This window comes from Condylura cristata, unplaced genomic scaffold, assembly GCF_000260355.1.
Source record: "Condylura cristata isolate star-nosed mole 26May11 unplaced genomic scaffold, ConCri1.0 scaffold00009, whole genome shotgun sequence".
Lineage (NCBI taxonomy): Eukaryota > Metazoa > Chordata > Mammalia > Eulipotyphla > Talpidae > Condylura > Condylura cristata.
In genome coordinates this window covers 8,730,319-8,747,434 of record NW_004567110.1, presented here as the reverse complement: position 1 = coordinate 8,747,434, position 17,116 = coordinate 8,730,319, and the positions used below count along the sequence as shown (strand labels likewise).

Below are 17,116 nucleotides of genomic sequence, written 5' to 3'. Positions count from 1 at the left end.
TGTGGGGGGGGAGAGGGGAATGGGATCAAAAACGGGGTGGGGGTGGGGAGGGAAATGCACGGGATTATGGTGATGGCACATGGGTGACTTGGTGATGGAAAACCCGTGGGGATTACAATTGAGATGGAAAAAAAATGTACAAAATGATGTAAAAATAAACTTTCGTAAAATAAAAAGAAAAAAAATCACCATTATTGGCCCTCTCTGGTGGCGCAGCAAGTTAAAGCAGAGCTCTAAGAAGCTAACGCCGCTTAAGCATGAGTTCAATCGCTGGCCCCGGAGGTGACCACATGGCGCGGCAGACCTCTCCTCACCCGCCCGCTGCTCCCCTCTGCCGTGCTTCATTGATCTGACTGTTCTGCTCCCCACTCTGTCTCTGGTGGGTCCTTTCACTGCCCCTACACCTCTAGCCTGTACCTCTGTTCTGTATGCATAAATAAATCTTTAAAAAAACTTAAAAAAAATCACCTTTAGCTGTTGCCATTTATTGCATGAACAGCTTTGCGACTCCCGCGAATGGAAGTGGACAAGAAAATGAAATCGGTAACTGGCCCCTTGTCGGATGGAGTGTTTTTCCCAAGTACCACATCCCACTGGAACCACCTTGCTGATAGGTCTGTTCATACACGAACTTCAGACTTTCTATCTGTGTAAGTGTAAGGAGTACTTTGCCATGTCCTATCAGTGTAGCGTAAGCTTTTTCCCATTTTATTAAAACACCTCAGTTTTAAAGTGCATGTAATGGTGCATTAAATGGATAAATCCTATTCTGCGCCAGTTCTCTGTTGTAGAGAATCGAGATTCCTGGTAGGTTGAGGAAATGCCTACAGGGCGATGACCATCCTTGGGCAGATACCTCTCTGCTTCTCGGAAAACCCTCTGGACACATTCTCAGCAGAAGGACTATTGAGTCAAAAGCCACAGGTTTGTGACTCTTGACCCACATTGGCAAATGACTTTCGCATCAGATTGCTTAAGCTGTGACTATCGACATGGGACACTCCAGCTTCCCCAGTACCTCATCAACACCAGGTGTTATTAGCTTAGAAAACTTATAATATGTGGCCCTCCCTGGTGGCACAAAGGGTTAAAGCACAGCACCACGAAGCTCGCAGCGGCCGCCTCAGCCCACGTTCGATCCCTGGCCAGGGAGGTGACCCAAATGGCACAGGAGACCTCCCCTGTCTCACCCACTGCTCCCCTCAGCAGTGTACTTCGTCAGTCTGCCTACTGTGCCTCTCACTGCCCCTACACCTCTGGCTTGTACCCCAGTTCTGTGTGCATAAATAAATAAATCTTTAAAAACAACAAAAATTATAATTTGGGCCCTCCCTGGTGGCGCAGCTGGTTAAAGCACAGCACTACGAAGCTTAAGCCACTTCCGCATGAGTTCGATTCCCGCCTGCCCCAGAGGTGACCACATGGCGAGGCAGACCTCCCCTGACCCGCCCGCTGCTCCCCTCAGCAGTGTACTTCGTCCATCTGCCTGTTCTGCTCCCCACTCTGTCTCTGGTGAGAAGCCTCTCACCCTCCACATCTCTGGCCTGTACCCCAGCTCTATATGAATAAATAAATAAATCTTTAAAAAAAAAAACCAAAAATTATAATTTGATAGATGCAAAATGGTCTCTTGTTAAGTTTCTACTTTTTTAAATCCTTAATGAGGCCAATTTTTTTTTTTTATCTGCTTGTTTACCAACTCTCTTTGGGAATGCTGATTTTGGCTGCTCTTCTGGCCAAGTTTGTTACTTTCCATGTGGACGCCTTCAAGTCCAGCCAGTTGCAAGGCAGCCTTTACCTAAAACGAGGGAGCTTCAAAATTGAGCCTTTGTGGGAAATGCTGATTAGCACATGGACTTTTGAGCTAGAAGGCAGGGAGTGGACGCCGCTTGTCACCCCCAGGGAGACCTGCACTGGCCCTTGTCGTTTTCATGACCTCAGACTTATCCCTTGCCCCTCAATAGCTGTCTTATGAACGAGGCTGAATTTTTCTTCAGGAACTTTGAGACAACTCTTCAACTATTTTTAGGTTTCCGAGCTGAAGCAAAGAAAGGAGAAAAAAAGAAGAAGAAGAAAAAGAAAGTCCCCGTGTGTTCCTGTTAAGCTTCCTATTTGTGAAAGTGCTGCTCATGCTTCTAGATAGCTTTCTCTGATTTTTCTCTTGTGCTTCACCTCACTCACATCCTGTGGGGTTGGGAGGCTCATGCTGTTTATCTTTCTGTCTGTGATGGGCTTCAATTGGTTTTTTTGCAGCAAACTTGTCCTCAATTGGTTTCTTTGCAGCAAACTTGTCCTCCCCAGGAAGGCTGAAGGTGGTTGGGAGAACCCCGGATGTGTTATAGAGAGCCTCGTCCTGACGGAAGTGTGACCACACTTCAGACTTGCAGGAAGGCCGACCTTCGAGTTGGGGATGATTGGGCCTCGGAACTTCAGTGTAGACCTATAGAATCTGAGCTGTAAGCCACCTCGGCTTACCCCTTCCAGTCCTTTTTTGTAGTGTCTGATGGTGGTGTCACTGTCGCTTGCACCCTCCTGTCCTGGGATGCCTTCTGTGCAAAGGGAAATTGTCCTTATCCTTAGAAAACAAAAGGAGTTTTTATCTGTAATATGCAGCCACAAGCAAGAGGGACCCGGAAAGCACGGTGCCAGGAAGACTTGCCCTTAACCCAGAACGCTGCGCACTCAGGGCTGCTGCATCCTTACACCCACTGTCGCCCGAGGGCCATGTGACTGCTCTCTGGGATCCATGATAGTGTGAAGCCCACCACAGCCCAGGACAAAGGGGCTGGAGTCGAGCGACTCTTGCGAAGGCTTCTGTGGGACGGATCGGTCGGTTCGTCCACATGAGGGCTTCCTTCCTTCATGCGGATTCTTGGGCTGACTGTTGATCCGTGATCACCCGAGACCCATTCTACAGTGAGAAGTCGTCGGTCTTCTCTGTCTGGGGAAGACAGCCGCCTGAGCCGGGCAGCCTGGGGCGGAGTGAGAGCCAGGCCTTGCTCTGTGCAGCGCCTGTCAGAATTCCCGGAGCCATGATTTCTTGACAAGGCGGGGGAGGGGGTCTTTCTTTGTTCCCTGACTTTCTCATGAGCTCCCCGTCATGCCTTGTGGCCCCTTGTCCTGCTTCACCCTAACTCGGACGTGACCTGGAGAGAGCCTCCTCGAGGGATGTAGGAGCAGGCCCAGCTCTCTGCCTGGGGTTGCCTTCTCTGTTTTCTGTACTTTTGCTGTTTGAAGCAGGTTTTCAGAAGGGCTTGGGGGCCTGCCATTTGGGCTGCCCCCATGCCCCCAGGTCCCCAGTGTGGGGGCCTCAAGCTTTAGACGTTCGTGTATGTATCCAGAGACCTTGAACTCACTGCCTGTGTGTGAGATCCAGGTCCCCAGCTGCTCTTTTCCTTCTCTCTGCTGTCCTTCTGGGTGAGTTCAGACAAGCCACCCCCATTTCTCGAGCCTTCTCCTTTTTCCTTTAGTGCATAAGAGGACGAACGATTGAAGCTCTCATGCTCACTTAAAGCCCTCGAGCCTCTTTGGCACGAGTGGAATCTGTATAGGCCTCATGGCCTCATCCAGACCACTGCTCAAGGACAGCTGTTCGGGTTAAAATGGGTTCCCCACCCCCACCGTGTCCCTGTCCCAGGTCCTCGAGCCCCCAGGAGGACTTCCAAGATGCTCGAGCCCTGAGGATTTGTGGGGTGTAGCTGGAGAGGGCGGTCCCATAGATGCTTCTTACACAGGCCTGTGACCTTTGGTTAAATAACCAGTGTCCACTACTGAGCACCTGGCTCAGTCACAGGGGGCGCGGCTCCTGCAGGCATTCTGTGGCTTTGTGTCACTGATAAGTCCCTGTGCTTGGGGAGGTGGGCGCTACTAGCCCAGGTCTTACAGGAAGGAAGTGGTGGAGCCCCCACGTTTTGGCTCCGCAGAAAGCCTGTCTGCTTTAACACTGAGCTTTCTCCCCGCCCTCAACTTGTCGCCTTCCCCGTGACACCCAGCATCCCGTGGCTCTGGAAGTCACTTCTCTGAGCTGTCATCCTGTCTAAACCTCTGAAGTCCCAGCGTCTAGCCTCCTGGAGGCTCCTGCTCAGCGTGTAGTCGTAGGACAAAGGCATGTGTGTTTTCTGTGCCACTTGACGAATGGCCTCTGTGTCGTCGCTGGCCTTGTAACTTGCCCGAGTAAACCTCCCTTTCCCATTGTCCTCTTCATGCTTGTTTGCACAAACGGCAACTTCCTGTGTGTTCCCCTTGCCCTCTGCTCTCCTGTCTGCAGATTCAGGCATCCTCTGCAGAAGCGAGGACTCCCGGAGCAGGCCAGCGCCGATTGGGCAGGGAGGGAGCCCTGTCTGTATATTTCTTAGGGCCACTGGGCCTGGGTTTCCCCAGTGCTGATTCTGCCCCGAAGCAGCCTCCATGGAATGGAGGTGCGGAGGTGTGCACCCCTCAATACCTATGCCTTCAGGAGCACAGCAGATAAGAGTGCAAGCAAGTGCCTACAGCCTCGGGGCGTGAGCCTTTGAGTAGCTACCAGCGCCTCCTGGCTCCCCTGCTCCTTGGCCTGGGTGGCTTCCTGTTATTGTGGGATAAAGTCTTCAAATCGCAGTCTGTGACCTGTGCCCTCCGCTGTCCGCAGCCTGCCGTAGGAACCGGGCACTCCGGCTCTTTCACAGTGATGGACAGCTCGGGACGGGAGGCCACCCACCTCAGGAGGCCCCCCAAGGTGGCTCACCGTGTCTGACGAGCCTTTAGGGCTCAGTTTGCCAGGGCTGATGCCTCACTCTGTGCCGTCCTCTGTTCTGTTCCCTCACTTCTCTCCAGCGACTGACCCCTGGCTGCTTCCTCTGGGGAGTTTTCCATGAACTTCCTCAGTTGTTCTCTTCTTCATTAATGTTTCTTACAAATTTTGATAATAAACATCTTACGTTAACCCCCTTCGTTTAACCTGTACTTAATCATCATTTTTCATTTGTTGTCTAGCTGATTCAGACATTTTGTTCAGCCACGTCATGCCTGTGCATTCATCCATTCGTCCACCCTGGCATCCTCTACCCGTTCAGCGGAAGTTTCATCAAGTTCCTTCCGTGCACGGTACTGGAGGAAGCGAGGAAGGGACATGTCTGTCCCCTCAGTGACCTGTGCCTGCATCAGGCGTGTGCCTGCATCAGACCCCTTCCAGTGCATGTTGTCTCCGGTCAGTGCCTGGCTCAGGCTCTAGCCCCTTTGTTCCTGGGGGGACCCCTGGAGGAGCATCGTTGCCCCGCCCTGGCACAGGGGCTGCCGCCTGGGTCAGCACTGTCTCAGGGCAGCGTGGACTCCCTGGGAGCAGATGCTGTACAGTGGATGAGGAGGGGGATGTGTATTCTGGGGTGCCTTGAGGTCAGGTGGGGAACTCAGTCCAGTCCACGGGAGTCCTGGGGCGGGAACGGCGCTTCAGAATTGTCCAGGATGGAGAGGGGGCTTTGTATGTGGGCTTCCCCGAAGGAGGGGCGGCCTTGAGCAGTACCGTCATCAGCCAAGGCCCTGTCTGGGGCTCACAGCCGAAGGCCGTCTTCTGCCAGCCCTTTCTCTGCAGTGGCTGTGGGCAGACACCCGTTTGGGTCACATTTTCTGCACGGTGTTCTGTGCCCAGCTGGGCCCTGTGTCTTGGGCGGTGGGGCTCTCTAAGCGGAATGCAAGCAGCAGGGCTCAGGTCAGCAACTACTTGTTTTATATTTCAGAAATGGATTTCTGAGTTCCTATATCATGCCAGACACCAGTGTTCCTGTATTTTTTTATTTTAGCTTTTCTTTTAGAACCTTTATGACATACACAAAAAAATGAGCAGATCGGAACTCCTCCAGTTTCAACCATTACCAGCTCCTGTCAAGATTATTTTGGTTTTAGCCTGACCGACTTCCTCTGCTGTTATATGGACCAAAAACTAGATATAATGTTAGTTTCCTCCACAACTGTTTCCTCCACTGGTGACCAGTGGTAATTATGATGAGAGTGTGGACTTTAATATATTTGATGTCCCCTAGCCCGTTACAGTAGCTATCACCACACTGTGCTATTTCTGGCACTGACGGCGAGGTGCCTCTTTGGGTTGGTTTCTGAGCTTTTGTGTGAGTAGTTCTGTTTTCTTTTTTTGTTTTTTCACGTTCTTTGATAAGTAACTTCCTTACTATCTGCTCTGACAGGATGTCCAGGCTCATCTGGTATTTCTGCTGTAGGCTGATCTTTCACCCAGGCAACACTACTCTTAATGGGGTTCAGAACCTAGGGGGTGGGGGTGGCTTGCCGTTGGCTTCCTGGAAGAGGTGACCTGGATTCTGGGGGTGTGGCTTCCTGGTCGGTGAGCCGATGCCTGGCCTAGTGTTCCCCTGCTCCCAAGACAGTGGAGTGAAATTAGGTACAGAACAGTTTTTCTCAGGGAGGGGAATCTCCATCAGCCCACATGTTGATGCACCTGTCCATCGGGGAAATTCCCTGCTTAGCTTGTGTTCACTGTGATCGAACTGGCAGCAGCCTGGAACTTCCCCAGGGGTCCTGCTGGCCCAGCGACTTTGCATCATTTGAGTAACAGCAGAGTGGAGGGACCACTCTGCACTTCATGGAAATATGTATTTTCTCCTCTGTGAGTCACCAAAAACTACAGTGTATTGCAACCCCTTGATCTTGCTCTTTTTTTCAATATGTAAATGACTGTCATTACAGTTCAGGAAGTGCAGAGTCTGAGCAGGGAGGACGACATGGAATCAGTGAATTTAGATCTGAAAGCCACCGAGAGGTTGCTGCCCCCCCCCCCACCCCCTTTGCAGGAGGCCCGACGGGGAGGGGACTTGTGAGGTCACCCAGCAGCCCTTGACTTGGAGCCAGCGGCAGCGGCTTGACTCTGCAGAGCAGTGGCCAGTACGGTGCCCTGTTTCCCCACCCCGCCCAGCAACCCCAGCCCACCCTTGGGAGCGCCAGAAGGTGCTTGTTGTGTGGGGGTTGCTTTCATCTGCACGGTCACCTGAGAGATGTGACAGGCACTTACCGGAAGCAGTGACTTTGATGTTCTGGGTGACAAGACCCAAGTGCATTGGCAGGAAGGGAGGTTTTTGGGGTTGATGAAATGAAAACTATGTAGCTTTGGGGTTAATTTAATAAGTTAACACTCTGGGGGTGGAAGGATGTGTGTGAGGGAAAGTTGAACGTCAGCGTAGGTACAAAAAGGAAAGTTTGAGGTAGAGAGCAAGGAGGTAAAATGCTTCCACATTTCAGGGAAAACCACCAGTGAGGACAATCCCCAGAAACCGCCTTCCTCCAGTTGCCACCACACCCTCCGCTGATGGGAGAGGGTACACAGCCCTTGACGGCTTGCAAACATTTTCATGTGTGCTGTCTCCTGCAGTTCAACGAGAGGACCCGACAGGCCCGTGTGGGCCACTCATAGGGGGATCCGTGTGGGCCCTGGAAACCCAGAGAGCACCGACTCCCGTTACCCGTTCTTGGGCCTCCTCCTCTCCCTCCTGGAGTGGCAGGGAGGGGGCTGGATGCTGGAACTAGCTTCCCAGAGAGCTGGGCGCCTTTGCTGCCACTGGGTGTCTGTGCTGCTCGAGCTGTCAACTGGGACAGTCAGGGTCTTCCCGCTCTTCGGCTGATGGGGGGGTGCGACCAGCTCTTGACCCCCTGCGTGAAAGCAGTGAGAGGGCTGCTGTGGGCCGCTGATCCTTCGGTCCCTCAGCTGTGAGGATGGGCCTTGGAGACTTCGCACGCCCCGGCTCCCTGGGCCTGCACAGCTTGGGCTTCGCCCACAGGGCTCGCCCCGGTGGGAATGGAGACAGCTTCTTTTTCCCTCTTGTGTTAAAAATTGAAAGCGCACAGTGGTTGTGAACAGCTCAGTCATTCTCCAGGCCAAACCTGATAATAGGGTTCACAGCGAAGACCCCTCCCAGCCTGGCCCCCAGACCGCTGCTGTTGCCTTCGCCTGGCTTTGCAGTGTCGAGCTGTTCTGGAAGGAAGATGTGCATCCCCTGGCATCTTGCCGAGAGGCGGCTGTGGACAGTGCTGCCTGGGCGCCGAGGCTGGGCTCTGTGCCCTTGGGTCCTCACAGCCGGGGCCTCAGCATTACCAGGCTGGGCCTGGGCTTTGGGGCAGACTGGTCTGGGGCCTGCTGCTCCTGGCCCTGCAGGTCTCTGGGTTCTGCTGTGGGGCCCCCAGAGAGGCAGCAACCTGGACTCACGTCCCAGGTCACCTACGTGCCAGCTTCAGACCCGGGCCAGATCCTCCCTGGAGCCTCAGTTTCCCCCAGTACGGAATAGGGGGACTTTCTCACAATAGAACGTGCCTGGCGGGCCTTGGGAAGAGCAGGTGCACAAAGCTGTCAGAGAGCGAAGCCCCTGGGCGGCGGTGCACATCTGTCCCCTCCTGTCCGAGGAGCCCTTCCTGGCCCCAAAAGCAGCGCTGGGATGAGTCATACCCAACCATCCTTCTTTCTTTTTCTGGCAGAAAGTGTTGGTTGTTGAAGTAAGGGAGCAGTTTAAACCCTTGTCGTTTTCTGCAGCACTTGTGAGCGCAGAGAGACGGCTTTGTGAGAGACCCGCGTGGACCTGACACAGCCCTGGGCACCTGTTTCTGAGCTGCTTCTCAGCTTCTGGCCATCTTTTCTTTGGCTGTGAGTTCAGACTGGCAGGAAAAATTACAGGGTGCTATCAAGAGCAGGTGCACAGCCAGATTCACCAGTTAACTCAGAATCCACCCCCCCCCCCGCCATGGGCACGCACAGCACAGTGTTGGAGAGTGCAGTCCACAATGCCTCTTTATCCCTAGTGTCCAGGGCCTACTTCCTAAGGACAGGGCCTTCTCTTAGGTGACCGCCGTGTGGCCCTCAGGCCGGGGAGCTGGGCACCTCCAGTCGTGTTATCTAGCCCACAGGCCAGACCTGCTCTCCTCAGCTGCCCAGTCAGGCCCTGCGGACTGTCCTGCCCGGCGTCCAGACACTACTGCACTTAGTAGCTGTGCCTCTTCACTTTCCTTTCCCAGGACAGTTCGGTGGCTGCCCTGGACCTTGACGTGTGTGGAGTTCAGACAGGTCACTTTGTAGAATGGTCCTCCCCTTGGAGAGGGGCTTCACTCCTGAGCTCCAAGCACAGCTTTCTGTCGGCTCGGATCCTCCCTGGCCCCAGGTAGCTAGTGGCCCCACGCGTCTTGTGGATGATGAAATGGAGGCCTGTGTAGGTCAAGTGACAGGCACATGGTTGCCTTCCCAGAAAGTGGCAGCGCTGGGGTTCAAATCAGGAATGTCTCATCCGCCTGCCAGGCTGGGGCAGTAACTCAGCAGTGAGGCCAAATTCAGCAAAGCTCAGATGCCCACTCTGAGCTGGGCGTGGCCACCCGCATTCTGTGCACCCACCTGGACATCCAGGCCTGCTGGATCTCGCCGATCCTGGAGCCAGGCTGGAGGCCTGCTGCCTCCGCCGACCTTGCAGGAGAGGCCCAGGGGCCTTTGTGTCCCCTCCCAGGGCCGTTTCCAGGGGGATCAGGACCTTGCCAGGCACCTGCAGGATGGCATGGGGGTGATTTCCAGGTCAGGGATCCTCAGCAGCCGCTCATTTCATGGCCGGCTCGCTCTCTCCCTCCTGCAGGGCAGCCAGAGGCCCTGGCTATGGGTGGCAGGTCCTGGCCGCCAGCAACACGCCCTTACTCCCTTTGCCCTGGCAACACCCAGGTGGCATTCAAGGCTGGCCGCCCTGGCGATGAGGCCAAGAATTATTCAGAGCTGTCTGTGTGTCACACTCCGGTACTGCATGTCCTCGTTGGTGACACAGGTAACCCCACCCCAACTTCTGTGTGGTGGTGAGCATTAGACACCCTGAGATTGGGATGTGTAGGATTCTACTGGCAGAGTGAAGAAGACCCCAGAGCACAGGGGCCCCAGGTCCAGCTTCTGGGTTCCCATCTGCCTCTCCTGTCCTGGGGGCCTGGAGCTCCGGGCCCTCCATCCATCAAAGCTCCGGGTGCGACCAGCATCACCATCCTGCACGGAGTCAGGCCCTGGCGCGGGAGGGAGCTCTCGGTCCATCACAGAGCCCTGATGTCCGGGCTATGGGACAGCGCATCAGGCACTGCCTGGGCGTGGCAGCTGCTCCAGACCTACTTCACATCATCTGTACCCCACTCCCTCTTCTGCAGGGTGCAGGATTCCTGAGGAGGGGAGGGAGGGAGCAGGCAGTCTCCTTTGTCCGTGGCCTGCCTTGACGCGTGTGGGGGCTGCTGGACAGCAGCTGAGGGGCTGAGCAGCCTGCCACTGGCCACCCAGGACCCCGCAGCCCCTGCCCTGACAGCAGGCGGGCCTTCTGCTGGGCCAGCTCCTGGGAGAAATGAGACGTTTGAGTTCCTTCATTGCCACGGGACATTGCTCCGTGTGTGTGCGCTTTAAAACATTAATTAAAAACATTAATCAATCTGGCTGCCTCGGAAAGAGTTCCTTCCTCTGTAGGAGCTCATGTTCGGGGTTCTCAGCCCTCTCAGCACCACCCTGCGAGGGGGCCCGTGACCTGCAGCTCCGTGCTCGGCTTCTGGAACCCCTCTGGCACAACTCACTCCTTTTACCCAGGTGGGGCGTCTGGGGGTGAGGTGTAGACTATAATCCACCCACTGCAGGTGTTTTTTACTCTGTGTCTGTTCACTGAGCCCCTAACTTCTGATGACCTGGCTGCTGGGTTTTTCGGGAAGGCTGGAGGGAGGCCTGGGAGGAGAAGGACCACCCCCGTTGATGCAGTCGTGACTCTGGGTGCCACACTACCCCTGCAGAAGAGAGGGCCCAGTGCCGGAGCCCATTGGGTTGAGCAGCCATCTTGATGTGAGGACCCCCATAAAGGGTAAGGTCCGGTGTCCCTTTCCCTGCTCTGTCCATCCCTGTGACCACTGCCTGTAGCCACCCGGATTGTCAGGTAGGATAAGAATCTGGAGTGCAGCTACGTTTTTGACGCCTCGATCATGCATGATGCCAGCGATACTCCTTACATGTTAACCTGATGACAGGCTAAGGTTAACCTCATGCACCCCCCAGGGCACAGTTCAGTCTGCCGTGGGCAGACCCGGTTAGGCGCAGGGATGGCCGCTCTCAGAACAGGGCTTGGGGCCCTGTTCCTCTCCACCAGAGTGGCAGGAATCGGATGTGTGAAAGCGCTTTTGCAGAAAGCGGGCACACGCTCTACGGGGTGGGATCTTGCAGTCAGGAGACCTGACGTGTTCTGAGCTGGCCGCTTGCGGTGCCCCGTCCACATGTCTGGACATCGGACAAGCGCCCGGCGCGAGCCCGTTGCCCAGCGGAGTCTGCACCTCTGACAGTTCAGCATGTGTAGGCAGCGCGTGAGCCATCTCTCAGTGCGCCGTGTGCTAATACATCTCTACCTCTCTATTGCTTATCTCTAGAATTCTGTGACGCCTGGAGTTAGGTGGCTTTAATCGGAAAGCAAAACCGCTCACCCAGGGCTGCAGAGGGACTTGAGAAGCGTCCTCCCCTGAACTAAAGCTGCAGTGTCTACAGAGTTCAGGTAAGGGACTGTCTCCTCTGCAGCTCCAGCAAATCTTTGGGAGTTGGTGACCTTTGGGGGCACTTGGGCTACGATTCTGGGCTTGTCAGCCTGGAGTCTCAGCTGCTCTCTGCGGCTTGCGCTGACTTCCTGAAACCCCGCACACACTCAGGCCCTCAGGACATGAGCTCGGGAGCTCTCCCTCCGTTCCGGGCGAGCCAGGCCACCGTCTGCTGGGGCAGTAGCACACGTCCGGCTCCTGGCAGCAGTTGGGGATGCCCAGCTGACTGGATGAGATTCGTAGGAACAGCACGAGAAGGAGCAGCGTGGGGCTGTGAGAGCCAGGCCTTTGGGGGCCTCCAGGGTGTGATCTCGTCCTCTCTCCCGGGCCCAGCGTCCACCTCCTCTCCCCCTCCTCCTCGCACCGCCTGGTAGGCTGGCTGGGCGACAGGATAGGAGGTCAGAGCCTTGGGCTTCCACCGGCATTCCTGGTTTTGCCATTGTCTCACCTCCCATCATCGCCTAGCTGCTTTGAGCCTGTTTCCTGCTTTGCAGAATGGGGCCATGCCTGTGTCATGGGCACTGAAGGAGACAGTGGAGATGGGACTGAGCTTGCTGCTTGGCAGGAGGCGCAGATGCGTCCAGCAGAAGAGTGCTCCTGTCCTCCTAGTTCATGCCCGTGCCGTGTGCCTAGCCTGCGCCAGGCTGTTTGCAAGTCCTCTGTTCTTGCCGCCTTTCATCTGTGGGGTGAAATCTGTGCGGGGCAGCGGCTCGTGAATCACCTTCCCCCTGAATAGAGCTGATTATGCCCTCCGGCCCCGCAATGTAAGCCCTGTCTCCTGGTTCCCTTATGTTTTGTGCTTACACCACCCCCACCCACCCCTTCAACTCATGGTGCCCTTGTTGTGAGCAGAAAAGCTCCCCCATTAGTAAGAATCAAAAGAACGTTTTGAAGGTGTAGCATGAAGAATGAGGTCAATTGCAGTTGTTTAAACAAGATATTGAAAAGAATATAATTCACACAATGAAGAAATGGGACATGTCCCCACCCAGATTGGAAAACGGTGAGGGGACAGGGCGGGTGGGGGCCTGTGGGCCGTGGGTCACAGGGAAGCCAGGCTGGCTGGGGTGCTGCTCTTTCGCTCCCGGCAGCATCCAAGGATCTGTATCTCCTGGTGCTGAGTCCAGGAGAGGGGGAGCAGAAGACCCGGCCTTGCAGTCCAGATTGGGGAGCCTGACACGGGGGCCATGTTCAAGGACGCTTCCTGGAGAACCCTTGTAGAGACCTACCGGGGCTGACCCGCTAGCAGTTAGAAGTGCCTTTGACTGTGGGACGCCCTCCCGGATTTCGCATCATCATCTAGTTTCCTGCTTCCGGTGTCAGGCCCCTGTTGCCCTGGGATGTTCCTGTGAGTGGCACACTCCAGCACCCAGCCAGTCTTGAGCTGTGTGTGTTTCGGGAGCCACACATCTGAGGCAGGCGTGCGGGAAGAGCCCAGCGGCCACTCCTGTGCCGTCCGCTCCTGTGCCGTCCGCTCCTGGGCACCTGCAGGGCTGGGCCTGCTGTTCCCAAGTCTGGGGAGGGGCAGATAGAACCCCAGTCTGGGTGGGGGAGGGGCTGGAAGCAGGAGGGACCATTTCTTGTGGCCTTGGCTGCAAATACGAGCCATGTTGCCTGCGTTCTGTGCTCAGAGGAGAGGCTGGGCAGGGCTGTCTGGGGATGTAGGGAGAGGATTTCCCTACAAGTCTGCCCCTGGGAGCAGGGAGAGGGAACGTGGGTGGAGGCCTGTATTCTGAGACACACAGCCAAGCAGGGGCAGGTCTGTGTGGGGACTCAGAGAGGCCCAGCACTTATGCTGCTGCAAGTGGGTCTCCCAGGCCCGGAGACCTTGCTGCCCCGTAGGGTGCCCATCTGCCTGCATCCCAGCAGCAGCCTGCTTGTAGGCCATGAGCCAACGGGGGTGGGGGGACAGGCCTCATCTCCCATCCCACAGCCAGAGCCCTGGCACCAGACACCTCCCTGCCCTGGCACGGAGCACCAGCTTCACCTCCCAAGCCCCTGGGTTGCTGGCAAGTCCTATGTACCTCTCCTTGTCCATAGTGGAGTGGACAGGCCCTGTGAGGGTGGTCATGGGAATATAGACCCAGGCCCAAGAAAGTGAGCATGAACCCTTGCAATTTGACCTCTCCCCGCCCCCCTGCTCCTCTTGCTCTCGCTCACCCCAGGCCCTCCGTGGCAGATGGGGCTGCTTCTTTTCACCCTTCTAACCTCCTCACCCTCCTTTTGCTCTCTGACTGCTCTCCCGGCCCTGCCTCCTCCTGGGGGCAGCCCGGGCCCAGATGGGCGCTCCCAAGCTGGCCTTTCTGGTGAGAGGGCATCGGGCACCTCCTGCCTGTGGACACAAGCTGGCCATGGCCTGCAGCCGCCAGGCATCCACATGAGTTGAGGGCAGCTTCCTGTCCTTACTACTCCCAGCGCCGGAAGAGCCCAGCCAGCTCAGAATGGCGCACTTGAAGCAGAAATGTGCCCTCAGAACGCCTCCGGCGCTGGCCTGCTTTGCTGTCATCACAGTTTCTTGTGGTTTCATATTGAGGTTTTTGGCTCATTGCATTTGACCTGGAGTTTATTTTTAGCAGTGAAGACAGAGTTTAATTAATGTCAAACGGGTGGGCCCATGCAGAGGAGGGACTGGTAAGTCTAGGGGAAACGTGCCAGGCTTTGTCTCGGGGAACATGGGTCACAGCCCAGGATGCCAGGCTTCCTCGGGGTGCCTGGCCGGGGGGGCTGATGAGGAGGTGGGGGTACTGTTCTCCTCCTGAAAGTGAAAGTGCGGTCTCTTGCCGTCCAATTACCCAGCAGGCCACACAGCCCTTCTTCCCCAGGTCACGCTGGCGGCAGTGATCATACTAATTAGAATAGAGGGGAGGCCAGGCTTTCACTCCCACAGATGCCCTCTCTTCGGAGCTTATCCTGGGCGGTGGGAGGCTTCAGAGCAGCCTCGGGGCTGGCTCTCTCCTGCCCTGGCTCCCAACAACAGCGCAGGTGCACAGGGCATGCTTGGAGGAGGTTTATGTGGATGGGCAGAGATGCACTTTTGAGAACCCTGAGTTTGGGCCAGCGAGGCCCTCAGTCCTTCAGAGGCCCTCTGCCTGCTTCGGAAGCACAGCTAGCTGCTTTGGGCTTTGCAGTTTATGAAGTCCTTTTTCACGCTTTCTCCTTTCTTGTATTCCATGACTGCTGAGAACACTGCCTCTCTGCAGAGGCCCTGGAAGGAAGAAGAGAGAAGCCGTGTGCTTGCTTTGGAAGAAATCAGAAACTGGCTTATAGGTCTTGTGGCGCTGGACTGCTGTTTCGCGCCCGATCCCCAATCCTTGTGGAAGCCCACCCCTGGCATGGTGGGGCTGGGGCGGGGAGGCCGTGGTCTTGGGGTGAGCCCTTCTGGTGCGTGATTGGTGTCCTTAGAATAGTTCACATTGCAGAGGACTTTCCTTCTCTGCCCCCCCACACCAATGTGAGCACCCTGACCTTGGACTTCAGCTTCCAGGCCCTGTGGGAATAAATATCCCTGGCTGTGTTGCCCAGCAGGGTTCGGGGGGGGGTGTCTCATGTCAGCAGCCCTGGGACAGGCCTGTGTTCACAGAGGGGTGCTTTGGAAACAAAGCAAGGTTTCGTAGATGAGCCTTCCCTGCTGGGTGATGTGGATCTCAGATTTGAACCTGGATCTTCTAAATCCAGGTGTTCAAACCTGGGGACCCCCAGTCCACACAGCAGCTGTGTCTGGCTTCTCCCTGGCTGCCAGAGCCTCTCTGCTCCCTGCCACCCGCTCCGCCCTCCCTCCCTGGCCTCTCTGCCGCGGCCATCTCCCTCCCTCCATCGTCCAGCTCCTTTCTCCAGGTGATGTGGAACTTTCTCTCAAGGGGGAGGGGGCGTGCCGCTTGCTGCCGCCGCCCTGCCCAGCCCGAGTGTGGGACTATCCCGATGTGGCCTTGGCCCCTTCCTGGGCCTCTCCCTTCCTGGCTGTGGGCCGGGTGCTGTCTCCAGTGTGGGACACAACAGAGCAGATGAGGTAGATGAGCCATTCCAGTACACAGGGAGAAGCGTGTGCCGCGTACCCTGTGGGCTCCGCTATGGGGCTGGATATCTGTGCACCCCATCTTCCCTCTCCTAGGCTGAAGCGCTCCCCACCCCCTCCCCAGCGGGGCTGTATTTGAATTATGGGAGTAATTAGGGTTAAATGAGGTCATGAGGGTGGGACCCAGCTCTCAGAGAATCAGTGTCCCTGAAGAAGAACCCCTGGGGCTTGCTCCCTCTCTCCCCCACATGTGAGGACTCGGCAAGCGGGAAAGCTAGTCCCCACCAGAACCCTTGATCCTGGGCTTCGGGGCTCCAGAATGACCAGAAGCACATCTGTTGTGTAAGCCGCCTGCCTCTGATGTTTGCCGGGGCAGCCAGGGCAGCTGTGGACACACTGCAGGGGGTGGGGGGGGGGTTGGTGGCCTCGGCCCCACCGACCCCTTTAAGTGCTGAGCCCTGGCCAGTTACCCTCAGCTCTGTGCCGGTGCAGTCTGTCCACTGGTGCTCGGGGTTCCCCTGCGCGGGGCCCGGCTGCTGGTCTTTGCTCTTCTCTTCCTCGCTTAGACAGAACTGGGTTATTTCTCAAACTTGCCCGTGGTCACAGCTTTGGGCGCCTGGAACTCGAGGCGGCCCTGGGACCCCCAGGGGGACCCCCTGGGGGGACCCTGTGGGCACAGGCAGCCGCGTATCCTGCGGGGGTTTTGGGTGTCCTCCCGTGGTCTCTGCTTTCCCTCGGCAGTCAGCTTGCCTCTGAAGTAGCCAGGCATCTACTTGGCCCCTGGACTCAGGTCCTGTCCTCGGTGAAGGGGGTCGAGTGTGGTGATGAAGGCAGCGCGCCAGAGCCTTGCCCGGTGTTCCCAGCACCTCCATGCGGCCTCCAAGCGCCCCACGGAGCACAGGAGGGTCGGCCAGGTCCCCAGGCCGGGAGTGGAGCAGCCTCCCTGTGGAATGTGTTTCGCACACTGTGTGTCTTTGCACACTGCTTTCTTTGACTTCAGGTGAAGCTTTAGAAGATTTGACTAATGAGAGGACCATTTGCCAGCCTGATGTACGTGCCACACATCCGGGACACGGCGCCCAGGTGCTCTTGGGCCCGTCACCTCTCCCTGGCTACCTCCTGTTTCCTCCAGGTGACCTGCACCCCGGGGCACTGGTTTCTCTCCGATTCTTCCCCTTCCCTCTCTGCTGTTCCCGGGGTCCAGCAGAGAGGACCTGGGGAACCTGAAAATGTTAGTGATCTGGTGGGTTTTATCCTCAGTTTGTAAAGAAATCAGTGGGAGCCCCAGTGCGAGCTTGCCCTGTCCCCGGGGGTCTGCTGGCCCTTGAGATTCTTCTGCCCCAGGTCATGCTTGCTCTGGTTGGTCAATCTCCCCCCAGAGCTGGTTCTGGCCAGCCCCTTTCAGAAGAAACCCCCCTCTGAGCATCTAGGGGTTAGACATGAAGCTGCCGACCTGGAGAGTCAGCATGTTTCAGCATCTCGGGAAGCTCCCCCTCGAGGGCTCCTCTGGGCATTTCTCTGCTGCTGCAGAGCCCAGGCACTCGGCTT

At 56.5% G+C, this 17,116-nt stretch overlaps 1 long non-coding RNA gene across 7 annotated transcripts in view; it reads left to right on the top strand.

Annotated features, from left to right (window-relative positions):
- The window catches only part of LOC105853450, a 136,841-nt gene that overhangs the window by 113,555 nt on the left and 6,170 nt on the right, over nt 1-17,116 (top strand). For all 7 annotated transcript variants that reach the window (XR_001145302.1, XR_001145303.1, XR_001145307.1 and 4 more), the window contains one exon: nt 11,395-11,516. This is a non-coding gene — a long non-coding RNA (uncharacterized LOC105853450). The remainder of the gene's footprint in view (nt 1-11,394; nt 11,517-17,116) is intronic.